This window comes from Sinocyclocheilus anshuiensis, unplaced genomic scaffold, assembly GCF_001515605.1.
Source record: "Sinocyclocheilus anshuiensis isolate Anshui unplaced genomic scaffold, SAMN03320099.WGS_v1.1 scaffold1604, whole genome shotgun sequence".
NCBI classification, from domain to species: domain Eukaryota; kingdom Metazoa; phylum Chordata; class Actinopteri; order Cypriniformes; family Cyprinidae; genus Sinocyclocheilus; species Sinocyclocheilus anshuiensis.
In genome coordinates, this window is record NW_015555841.1 from 53,263 (window position 1) to 67,078 (window position 13,816).

Consider the following 13,816-nt stretch of genomic DNA (forward strand, 5'->3'; position numbering starts at 1 on the left):
TAACATATATATTGGCTATTATTGTGCGGATATTTGGCTTTTTTAAATTGAAATACTTGTTTAAATTATATTAATGCATTTTTACATGAATACTGACAGTATTTTCTTGGCCATATATATAGAATAATAATAATTTAAATAATTTAAAAAGGCATTGAATGTCAAATTAACATTTGACGGCACAAACCTCGCAAACCTTTGCAAATTTAGCAATTAAAACGTGTAATCTGTGAGTGAAAACCTCACAACACAGCTAGCATATTGCCAAAACCGATATATTGGCTGATATTTTTCATTTATCAGCATCAGTAAATTATTATTATTATTTTTTTTTGCCATATTTTTTTTTTATTTATTTTTTTTAAATGTACTGTTAGTATTCAACAAATACACATTTATAGAATTTATACAAGTATTTGAATTTCTAATAAAAAAAATATGGTCACAAACCTTGACATTTGTGAATGCAACGGTTATGTCATGATCTCCAGCTGGAGTGCCCATGAGCTCCTCTAGAGGGCACTCCATTCTGTACCTTGCCATTCACTCAGGACTCCATTTCCCATAATCCTTTGCCTGGACTCATCAATTGCATCACCTGTCTCTCATCCGATCTCATCATCAGTTCACAGCTGTCTCACATTAGTAGGACTATAAGAATAGCGCACACACTCTCTGTCATCGCTGGTGATTGAATGTTGTATAGCTCTTCTGTGGTTTCTAAGTTTCTGTGTTTCTAGTTTCTCTGTTTTCTTGCCTTCATGTTTTGATCCCTGGACTGTTTCCTTGTTTATGATTGTTTTGCTGCCTGCCCTGACCATTGCCTGATTATCTGGATTACTCTGTTGCCTTGCCACTGCCATCGTTGTTTGCTGTTGTTGACCATGCCTGTTTGACTACGCTCTTATTAAAGCCTTGCATTCGGATCCCCACTTTGTCGTCACGCCTCCCTCGTTACAGGTTAGAACATCTGGTGTGCATTGTAAAAATGTACTCTGTGTGTGACGGTCTATCCATGCCATTGATCCAATTTGTGTGGACTGGATGCAGACAGAAGAGTTCTGCTATCATCAGACATGCATGTTGCTATGCTACAATATATCCACTTGTCATATTCATATTATATTCACTGGGTACTGTAAGTAAAATTAGTGTTAACATATTTGTATTTGAGCAAAAATGGTTCCTAGTGTGCACCGATTTACCAGATTGCAAAGTACACCATTGTTTGTAATGTTTACTACTTATTTATGTTTTTAACAATTACTTCTTTTAAATTTTTGAAAAAAAATACTATAATAGGATTACAGAATTAAGAATTTGATATCTTAAGTTTATTTTACAGATTTATTTTGAGTAAATTCTTTATATATTAGGTGGCCTTAACTTCTATATACTAACATTTAAATACCTATTAGAGAACACATTTACTTTGTAACTCCATGTGCTAGAAAATACCAATATTTACTGCTAATAAGTTTCCAATATGGTGAGGTTTAGAAGTAAAGGTAGGGTTAGGGCTAGGATTATAAGGGTTATAGTTATTAAGTTTTGGGGTAAGGGTTTAGGTTACAGTTAGGGATAAAGTTAACAGTGTACAAATTTGCAAGTAAATGCAAGTACTTTAAATGTAATTGCAAAGTATTTAATTTCAAATAGTTAATCATGTAACCTAGTGAAAAACAAATATATTAAAATGTATTTGAAATGCATTTAATTTGTGCTAGAGTATGCTACAAATATATTTACATATTTATGTACAAATACCATGTAATTGTACTTTTTGATATACCAAACTGGTATACTTAAAGTCTGCTAAATTTGAACAACTGCTTTTGTACCTAATACACTTTAACTGTGCAAAAGTAGTGCTGAAGTCCAACTAAAGATATACTGAAGTGTATTTGATTGCACTAAAGTGGAACTATTGCAAGTATACTTTAGGTTCACTTTAAATGTCTTGCTTTTAAAGACTGATATTATTCAAAGATCATACAATACTCATCAATAGTGACATTAAAACACATTTTAGGCTTAATATTAAGAAATGTGCATTGTGCACAAGAAGTACTCCAGATAAGGTTTAATTATAATTTAAAAAAAATCATGAATAAAAAACAATTAAACTAAAATAACAATAGGTGCAGTGTTATTTTGTTATTATTTAATATTGTATGTTTACATTTTCTGTTTATATTCTAATTTTAAATTTTCAATAATATTTTATATTTAATCATTTTAATTAATATTTTATATTTAATATTCTAAATATTAGACTTAAATTATATAAATTCATTTTTTTTAATGCTGACGTGACGATATATGTGAAGTTATTATAGGGTTTGCCTTTCTGTCACTAATAATTATCATGTTTTTTTAGTTTTTTTTATATATACCACTTACTTTTTTAATAATTTATTAGACAGTACTGTTAAACAAAAAAACAGTAAATTAATGGAAATGGAACATGGGAGCTCCTGTGCATCTGTGCTCAGGTGCTCCCTTTTTTGATGCTGTCAAAATAAAAGTCCCGGCTGACATATCGGCCATTGCAATATTTTTCAGTTGACGACTAACTTGGAATGTATCAAGGACAAATTTTATGGCACTTTTTGGACGTTTATTTCCTTAGTTCATATTATGACAGGAGCACTCTGGACATTCTGCATAAATTCTATATTTATGTTTCTCAAAAGAAAGAAAGAAAATCATTCAGGTTTAGAATGACATGGGAGTGAGTAAATGATCAGGGTGAGGTATCCCTTAAAGAAGCAGACTTTTTACATTCTGTATGCTGGTCTGTTTACATGAAATATTTCAAGCATAAATAAAGGGTCTCTTTCAGAGAAAATGTTTGTTTCGTTCTGGGAAATAATACTGACGAATCACTTGTCATCAAGGCAACATAATAACATCCAGATATAATAAGTCCAGCCTTAAAAGCATTTGTAATAAAATACATTATCTGAAGCTAAAGCATATATTTGTATATGTATAAAGCACTTCTGGGAAAATCTCTGCGATATTTCAGGACAAAGGCCAGTTGAGGGATTGATGATACACATAGTTTGGATATGAAATCACCATTTATCTGCTGTTTTCCATAAGAATGATAATGCTATTCCACCTCATTTGAAGCCACAGTGAGACAGAAGCCCTGTAAGTAAATAAATAATTAAATCACTGTTGTTCGAACATCAGCTGTAATCAAAACCGTGTCTGTCGTAACACTTCGACACTTTGCCACCATAAAATCTGCACAACTCTGGGGAAGAAGTTGAATGCCCTGTGCTTACGAAGACATTTGGGCCAATTAAGGCTCTCCTTACGGAGTTAAGTATCACAATCTAACACAGGTCTGACACTCAATCTCTGCTGATGGGTGAGGAAGAGAGTGCCAACAGAGCAACTAATGCTAGATTGGCATCTGATGCTGTCCATTTGAGGGTCTGCTTCCCAGACAGCTCTTCCAGCCACTTTGAGTCTGGAGGTGAGACCCCACTGTCAGCGATTCAGCGTTTCAGCACCGGACAGCTCCCATTCACGCCAGCCGCTCTTGTGTTTCACACTAGGAACAGATAATTAGCCACAGAGCAGATGAACGGCAGTACAGCAAAACTGTTTCTGCAACAAATGAGGCTTGAATGGTTTCGATGGATCTACTTATCCTCACTTTTGCAATGGCGTGAAGGGCTGATGTTAGCTGCAGTTTTTACAGACTCATCTTTTTTATTTGTATTCAGACGTTTTAGTCGCTTTTTTTTTAAAGATAGATTATAACAATCTTGTCTCTTGCAGCCATTCTTTTGAATATCTGCATAAAACTCTCCATTTTAGATTATTCTAGCCAAGAACCAGCCACTTAGTAAGGGTATGTCTTTTAACTGTGCAAAAGTAGTGCTGAAGTCCAACTAAAGATATACTGAAGTGTATTTGATTGCACTAAAGTGGAACTATTGCAAGTATACTTTAGGTTCACTTTAAATGTCTTGCTTTTAAAGACTGATATTATTCAAAGATCATACAATACTCATCAATAGTGACATTAAAACACATTTTAGGCTTAATATTAAGAAATGTGCATTGTGCACAAGAAGTACTCCAGATAAGGTTTAATTATAATTTTTATATCAGTAAATATATGTCAGTAAATAAATATATCAATATATTTGAACTATACTTAGTATGAAATAAATGTATTTTAAAGATATCACTTTTTTTACTAGGGTAAAGTGTGAAAAAGGATAAAGTGTGACCTGATTTCAAATGGATTCATCTACAAATTAGTTTTAGTAAATCAAATTAGTGTGATATATTAAATCAGCCACTGGTCATCAAAAAATCCATATCTTTTGAACACTAAACTAGATCAATATGTGATTTATATAAATACTACTAAATTAATAAACGTATGTGACTTTGTAATCACAATCCAAAAAGACAGAATGCACTCTGTAGAATATACGGTTGATATCTGGTGGTCAGTGAACAGACTGTAGGCGGACTGTGGAAATGCTGTCTGAGGAAGAGAGTGCAGTCAACTCGCACTCTGATACTGAGAGCTACTTGACCTTAGACCTGCCGCTACCTTTCACCTTCAGCCGCCCACAACACGTTGGGACGCTCCAGCGTTTGGCTGCTTAACCCTGCAGAGTACTTCACTCTTCAGCCTCTGCAGATGCAGCCGTGGGTCTGTGGAGGTAAAGAATCTTATTAAGGCTCTGAATGAACCGTTTTGTACCTGCAGCCATCTATACGATGCTAAAAAGCAAAGTTGCTTTAAACTCAAAGATGCAGAGCCATTTGCTTCCACTATCCACTGGAACTGCCTTTGCTAAAATGCTGCCTGTCTCTATTTATTATGCAGGTATAAAAACAGCAGCCTATGGTGCGCTCTGCAGGGTCGACACTGAGCTGGTTAGCCAGCACTAATGCCAGCGGGAAATGAAACTGCTTTCTAATAAGGACTGACAAGGACCATCTATTTTAGTCATGTGATACAGCGACACGGGCCGACAGAATCCCGCTCGATATGCTCACTTCCCGTTCATGATGAAAACACAACACTCACTTGGCAGATCCGGGCAGAGCCGAGGCTTCACGATATATTCACATCAGCTTTATTGCTGTGGATATATTCTTTATTATTTTTTCATACAAGGCATGAATGTTTTATTGGGAAATGCCTGTTATTATATAAGGTTCTCCAAGGATACCGTGGTATTTATGTGGCAATGCTGCATATTTATACTTGCTGAAACTAATCTGGTCTGTCCTAGAAAGTGTGCTGTTTGAGATCATCTTGTAAATCATCTTGCATTTGTATGAATGAGCTAAAGAAAAGGCTGCTTGGCTATGTTATGCATTATGTCTATTTCAAAATGCAATTCAGTAAGAAATGTGAATCTTTAGTGATTCCAGAAATGCTTTGACCTCTGAATTGTTTTGCTGTGTTTCACCTTTTAAGAACCTTGCGATAATGATACATCCATCTCTGCAAGCCATCAAATGCTTATTATATGGAAGTCACACTTGAGTAATAGAATATTTATCAGGTGTATTTCACCTTTGACAAATTTTCAGGGTGATCTCAGTACTAATGCAAAACATGGCTCTAAAACTAATTTTTGTACATTTGGATAGACACTAAAATGCACTGACAACATTCCATATTCCATATTAAATTCACAGGTTGACTTTAATTAATTAATAATAATTTATGCAATAACATGTGATGTGACGTATGATTTCTAAAGCAGTGTTGTTATAGTTAACTGAAACTAAAGCTAATGCAATTGTTAAATATTAAATAAAGCTTTAATAAAACAAAGTATAAATTTAAAAGAGAAAATGCCTTTTTTATTTTAGATTGTTTTAGTATTTTATATTAGTACTTCAATTTTAAATCAATAAGATAAATTTTGCTTTGACAACTAGATTAAATAAGATATTATTTTTTTTATTTCATTTGAGTTAATGTTGTTCTTGTTGTTTCATGGTTTTAATTTTAGTGTATTTATAAATCAAATACACTGCTGGACAATAACCAATCATTTGTATTGTATATCTTTGCCTATATTTTCCTAATGGCAATTTTATGATTGGTTTATATACTACAAAAAGTCTTTTTTCTATTTTTATCACAGAATAAGACAGAAAATGTATTTTAGAGATTCTGTACTGTAATAAATGATATGTCAATTAGCTCTGCATCATTCATATACCTCAATTATTTATTACCTGGAGATGACTTGACAAACACACATAAACCATATATTGTTGCAATTGTGTATTTATTGTCTTCACGTTTCATTATCAAAAATCATTATTTTTTTTTGGCTTTTTATTCAGCTTGGCTACAGTGATCATTGGATGCCTTTGGATTTCCTGGCACGTTATAAGTTATTTCCTCTATGAGTCTGTTTTGGACTTTCTAAACATTTGCACATGTCTACAGTTGTTCATATGTAAGTGCCAGGTTTAGGTTTAAAGCTGTGGGTCTGTCTAAAAAAAAAAAAAAAATGAAACATCTAAAAATATTTGTATGCTAGCATAACTTTATGTACAGTTATACACCCTGAAAGCTCACACTGAAACATTAAGGCTGTTTTAGAGACACTTGACTCTTCTTGTGTGTGTGGGCAGGTTAAGGAAATTAAGTATGATTATGAGCGAGTTTGGCATCCATGTGTCTGGATGAGGGCTCAGGCAGCAGGAAGCCTCTTTGCTGGCTGTAGGAGGGCTGGTTTTCTCTCATGTAAAGCGTGTGTGAGTGTGTGCTTTACTGAGCCGCAGGGGTTCGTCCCTCACACTCCACTGATACCTGCTGATGTGGCTCCTGTTTGCCAGAATCCTTGACATGTGTTTCTACATGAAGGTTTAGCCTGCTTATCTTTAGATGACTGAAAATTGGCAGTGGTGGACGAAGTACACAAATCAAGTACTTGAGTAAAAGTACAGATCCGTATAATAAAATATTACTCCAGTAAAAGTAAAAGTACTCAGTTTTCAATTTTACTCGAGTGAAAGTACAAAAGTACTTGATTTTTTATGTACTTAAGTAAAAAGTACCAATAGATCAATGTTTATTTTGCAGTTTTATATAGGCTACTTTTATCATTTAATTTTATATTAGCATATATTTTTTTATAATCCTACTGCTCAAAATAAAGTACAGTAACAAAGTAAAACTACTTCGTTACTGTCCACCACTGAAAATTGGAGGTTATCTGAAATGACCTCACAATGATGCTGTAACGTATCTAGCATTGAATCTCTTGTGTAAGATGAAAAACTAAATACATATTAGCATGTTTTTTTTTTTAAGCATGCTAGCACGCTTCTTATGTACGCAAATGACATGAAATTAAGTGTCCGGAATCATTGCATTCATTTTCAAGAATTAAATCAAAATTTATTATAGTTTAAATTGATATTAGATGCAATTAGTTGAACTTAAGAGTGCCTTTGACCCATTTACAATGCAAGTAGGCATGCACTTTTTATACTTCTGTACTGACAAGCATTTATGTCAAACTAAAATGAACTAATGTCATTTCTACTGAAACTTGTATGCATATTTAAACATATTTGTAATTTGGGTTATTCTTTGTTTTAAGGTGCCCTTGTTACGTGAGTAATATTAATTAACTACATGCATTTACTATGTGGTTAGGGTTAGGATTAGGGTTATTTACATGCAATTATGGATAATTTATTGTTATTAAAATAGTAAGTACATGTACCGTGTAAAAAAAAAAAAAAAAAACCTTTCAAATAAAGTGTCACCGTAATTTGTATGTATTACGTAATTCATTATTAGAGTGAATTTTTATTAAACTTAACACACTGTTGTGTTTCTTAACACACTGAAGTGGGCTTTTATTTAATTAACATTGTCTGCAAGTACTATATATATATATATATATATATATAAAATTAAGCACACTTATTTTTCAGTGCTTCATATTGTGACAGAACATTTACAACCTAGCTACTGTCTAGCAGCCATCCATGCTGTAACATCCAATGTAGGACCAAACAGCATTTGGCAACTTGGTTTATATTTACAGTGTATTTTTACAGTGCAATTACAATGTGCCCTTTACAAGCAATGCATCATTTGAAAGCTGTAAGAATTGAGAGTCGAAACCTGAAAACTAAGCAGAAATTGCATGCGCCCTGCGTTCATGAATCCAGTATTTCACCTCAGCTCTGACAGGATTTTATAGCAGTCACATTCTCACGACAAACCAGACGGCATGCTTTAATTTTAATTTCTGAGCAGAAACATTTATCAGAGCAGCGCCACGAGGGGGTGTTGACCTGAAAATGATGCACATTGTGTTAAAATCTTCTTAGTAATACCTCACGGTGGAATGCAGTTATATTGAGTCATATTCAAATGAATGCACTTCCAAAATAAAATCCATTTCCAGAACTTGAAAAGTATAGTGTGCTACACTCTTCCATTCCGGCTGAAGCAATAAATCTTATCGCTCAGAGCCGCTGCAGGTTAGTTTTGTGGTTTCTAGGAAATGGAGCATGATGCTACGCTGAACTCACAGAGATTCACAGTACGGGAGCGTCACGGATGTATGCTCATGTGCTGCATTATATAGACTGGGTGTGAGAAACTCTCAAGCACTGGAAATGAGTGAAAGTGCTTTGCTATAGCGTAGGTGTGTTAGAACTAGGTGTTAAAGTTACCACCTGGTGCTTCCACAGATTTAAAGAGCAGAGTTTCTCCTCTAAAATCTCTAGCCAAGATATTCATTAGGAGAAACCTGTTTAATAATCTATAATGTTTACATTTAAGCCATAATGTTTTATTTGTGTAGACTGATCCTCAAGTTACCCTGAAAAAAAACATGGGTCAACAAATGTATATTTGATGATACTATAAGCTATTATAAGCTGTGAATTACAGTGACTTAACATGGTTGAAATGATCAAATCATGAGGAATTAATCTGATTTCTTGATATTTAGAGATAAAAGTCCATCGTACTATGAACATTTACATAGAAGTCTAAGATACAGTATCAAACAGCAACAAACATAATTAAAAATACATGCAGTGAATGGGTGCTGTCAGAATGAAAATTTACTGAAAAATGTGGTCACGCTCAGGCCATCCAAGATGTAGATGAGTTTATTTCTTATTTCTTTATTTCTTCATCAGATTTGGAGAAATATAGCATTCCATCTCTTGATCACCAATGGATCCTCTGCAGTGAATGGGTGCTGTCAGAATGAAAGCTGATAAAAACATCACAATAATCCACAAGTAATCCACACCACTCCAGTCCATCAATTACCATCTTGAGAAGCCAAAAGCCAAGTGTTTGTAAGATAAAAATCCATCATTGAAACATTTTTATCTTTAAACCATTGCTTATTGTGATGTTGACTCTCATTCTGACGGCACCCATTCACTGCAGAGGATCCATTGGTGAGCAAGTGATGGAATGCTACATTTCTCTAAATCTGTTCCCATGAGGAAAGAACTCCTCTAAATCATGGATAGCCTGAGGATGAGGACATTTTCAGCAAATTTTTATTTTTGGATGAGCTATTCAGAATGGCATCATATTACAAACAGTGATGATAACTGACTCTCTGTTATTGAACCACATGGTTATAATATGTATCACATTCTGTAGTTATTTTGATATAGTGAAATATGAAAAGAAAATATAAAATAACTACATTTACATTTTTCTCCCAGGGATTTGTAGCTATCTTAGGCCTTACATAATTAATGCACTTACATACATAATACAGGTAATTATTCAGAGTACAGCAGCAGTGAAGTGATACAAATGAGTGTTTATGCTTCAGCACTGGGGTTTCAATTAATTTATTATGTTTAACAGACTTCAGCAGCATGATGCTGCGGACATAGATCGAAGAGCAACAGAGAAAAGTGTTTCTCGATCAGCAACATTTCAGTTCATTAAAGACAATGTTTTAGATGAAAGAGTGCAGAAATCTTAAGCTAGTATTTGCTAGTAGCATGTGTTCATACAGCACTGTTGAAATTATTTCACCTGTACAAAGCCAAGTTTATAAAGTCTATTATGTTCTAACATATTTCTCTTTTTTATAGTAAATTTGGACATCTTTCATTTGCATTATTTCAAGTTTCTACTGATACTCAGCTGTTTCTTTCATGGGTTACATTAACTGAACAGAACAATTTGCATTGTCTTAAAGAAAACACTAATAAAAAATGTGTCGTCGAAAACAATCGCTGTTTTGGCTGTTATCTATAAATCACAGGCAGTTTTGTGCTGTTTTCTGCTCTGTTGTTGTTATTGTTATTGGCTTCTTTGTTTGAGGCGACAATCAATGATAAGCCTATTAACACTTAAGCTTCGAAATTCAATTAAAAAAGGGGAAAAGTCACATAATATTGTCTTAGAACTACTGGATAAATCTGGAGTTTAAAATGAAGCTCTTCGCATATATTTGCCTCATTACTGAAAAGATCAAACATTTGGTTCATATAATGAATATCCGTTGTGGACGCATACGGGATGTTTATGATGCTGCTCAGTCATATACTTGATTGTGTGTGAAATTGTCTATTAATTTGTATTGTGACAGTGAGGATTTGGGGCCCACTTCTTGTGGATATCAGCACAATTGAGTACTTTTCAAACTGCTTTTAAAAGTGATTACTGCTTTGTTACGGGCTCAATGACAGTTAAGGTTTGCTGTCGATTACCATAGAAAATACTTTCTACTTTCTACATAATTTGTTTTTGTTCCCTCTTAATGTCGAGATATAGAGGTAAAGAATATTATCCTGTGAAACAGTATAAGTTGTCTAAGGCGTCAGTTGTAGTTTATTTTCCACTTGTCCAGTATATTTAGCTTTATTTAGAAATCGCCTTTCCTAATAATGTGCTAATTAGCAAGTTTCACAATGAATGCAGCTAAAGTAAAAAGTCTCTCTGAGAGCGAAGAGAGGGGTGGGGTCAGCAGAGCTCATTAACATTTAAAGGAAAATGCTACAAATCTGCATGCTCTGAAAAGAGCTGTTTTTGACAGGGTAAAAAAGGTGTTTTTTACACTACCATTGAGAAATTTTAACCAAACTATGTTACAGACTTTTCATTAAGGCCCTAAAGAATCATATCAACTTGTGGAAAATGGGCATCCTATGACCCCTTTAAATCGGCAGAATGTAATGTTATGAAATGGTAAAAAGATAAATAATATAGTATATGACACCATTAACACAGATCATCTCTGTGGTATTTGTAAGATGTATTAATCAGACGCATTTGATTTAGGGTTTCTGTAATGACTTTTCTCAGCGCTAGACTCTCACCTCATGTATATTTAATTGAAGACACGGCAGCGTCATTTATATTTCAGTCCTGACACTCCAATAGCAGCTTCCTCTGCTGCTCTAGACTTACTGAGGTGTACTGATCTTTAAACATCCTCATTTTCATGTAATGCCTTGAAAAATGTGAGGTGAGGAGAGTCTCTTCCTACACACACCCTCAATCAATATGATCAGATACAGGTAGTGACATCTTAATCTTACAAACAAACAAACAAAAAAATAAATGAATAAATAAATAATAAGCTACATACAGTATCTGCACTAAAGTACTAAGAACAAATAATCAGAAAATTACTTGTAATTAGACCATGTAAAAATACCACAACACAAGTAAATGATGTGTGAAAAGCTCAGGTGCGTGTTCCAGACATTGCACATATAAGAACAATACAATTTACCTATGTACCTAACGTACCTGGGGGCACTTTTTAGCGAGACGCGAAATACTGCAGTTCCAAAAAAAATGATCTATGGGTTTTCATAGACGGTAGATTTGTTCGGTAGCTCACGGAGTACGGAGACGTACTTGAGAGGCGAGGACCTCTGATTTGAATGCCGTGTAACCATGGTTCGACAAAACTCAAATCTGCATATAAGTAAGTTCAAATGACACGGTTGCATCAACAAATGCGTTTTTATATCAGTATTGCATTTGTTAACACTATCGGGTAGGTTAAGGGTTGGGTTTGGTGTAGGGCATATTTCCAACACAATAGAGCATTAACTTTTAGCGACAGTCCATGGATATTTTAATTCTGAACCGCCGCAATACATACCAGAAGCAACATAATAAAAACACAGCAATACGTACCTATATCAACATAATAAAAATGTGCCAGGGTTCACGTATTGAACCCGTGTTTTAGCGCCACTCAGTGGACATTTCTCTTTGAAACTGCGACGAAACGTGCAGTAAGGTACATAAAAACAGTGTTACACAAAAAGTACACAGAGGTACGTATATTTATGAGATCAGGTTTCAATTTACAATTAACAATGATGTACAATATACATATATACAATGTACACATAAGTACATATATGCACGGTGTTGTATATATAAACAGATAAATAGCTATGTACTGTATACACAGACAGTACTGACATTAGAATCGACAATACAATACGTAAACATAATATACTTTACACCAGGAAATTGACTTATGGTAGGCATATACATAGTATATATAATGTGGATATGTGTGTTGTATTGTTATATTAATTATATATTTGTGCAACAGTTGTAGTGCATCAGTTGTAGTTTAGCAGTCTGATGGACTGAGGGAAGAAGCTGTCCCGCAGCTGACTGGTGCGGGCCCTGATGCTTTTGTAGCGTCTGCCTGATGGCAGTAGTGAGAGGAGACTGTGACAAGGGTGGCTATGGGCTTTGATTATCTTGAATGTTGTAGATGTCCTGGGGGAGGGAAGGTCACCTCCAGTAATTTGTTGGGCTATTCATATTACTTACGGCCCAACACATTATTGGGATAATATTACTCATTATCCCAGGCCTGACTTCTGACTATCATCATATTCTGCCAAAGACAACCACCCAATCAAACAAAAAGTAATGCCTAATTGACATGTAAAATAAATCCCTTGTTGCATTGTCTGACATTGCATTACTACATGTAATCATTATTTTTTTATTTTTTTATTTTTAGTACATGTAATCACGTTTGTAAAGTATTCACTGGAATATACAAAAAAAAGGCATTAGCACGTTTTTATTTGAAACTCAGGCTTTTGAAAAATATGTGCCTGTGTCGACATTTTGCAGCAGTTTCAAAATGAAATGTCCTGTAGGTGGCGCTAAAAAGTATGTTCAGTTTTTCGCCCAATCAAATTGACATTGCTGTGACAATGTTGTATTACACTGGCCCATGCAAATATTGTTGCAGTTCATAAATCAAATGCCTGTGAGTGTTAATGCTTTATCAAGTTTGAAAAATCATCTACATTGAAAATCGAATGTACCACCTACACTAAACCAATAGTATTAAAGAGAAAAAAATGAGATGAAAATACATTTGCTGAAGCAGCCATGCTACTTGATCCTGTTTTTTACACGAGTTTGAGCTCTTTTGTCGAACTGTGTTTCACAGGACTCATATCCGTGTGCTGCACATCACAAGTGCAATGCTGTACCAGGTGCGCATCCGAGCAAGTTGACTACATCAGAAGATCCATACATATGGTTATGTGATGCAAATGTCAAATGTGTTAGTTTACAAATCATGCACTATCGTAAACGTGTTTTGAGCTCATGACATTGTGATAGGAACTGCACTAATATGAGTGTTCATTTATTGATATTCTGCTGACTTAATCATACTTGGTCGTTGGTGTTTTACTGCCTCCAGTGTTCATTTGAACTGGGATCTGCAGTGAATTGTACAATATAAGTACATTTTTGGAGTTCTGCAAAACATTTTAGTAGAGCCCAATTTTCCTG

At 34.4% G+C, this 13,816-nt stretch overlaps 1 protein-coding gene across 1 annotated transcript in view; it reads left to right on the forward strand.

Moving 5' to 3' along the window:
• Window positions 1-13,816, forward strand: part of LOC107675510 (astrotactin-2-like) — a 541,421-nt gene that overhangs the window by 44,650 nt on the left and 482,955 nt on the right. The gene's annotated exons all lie outside the window — the stretch shown is intronic.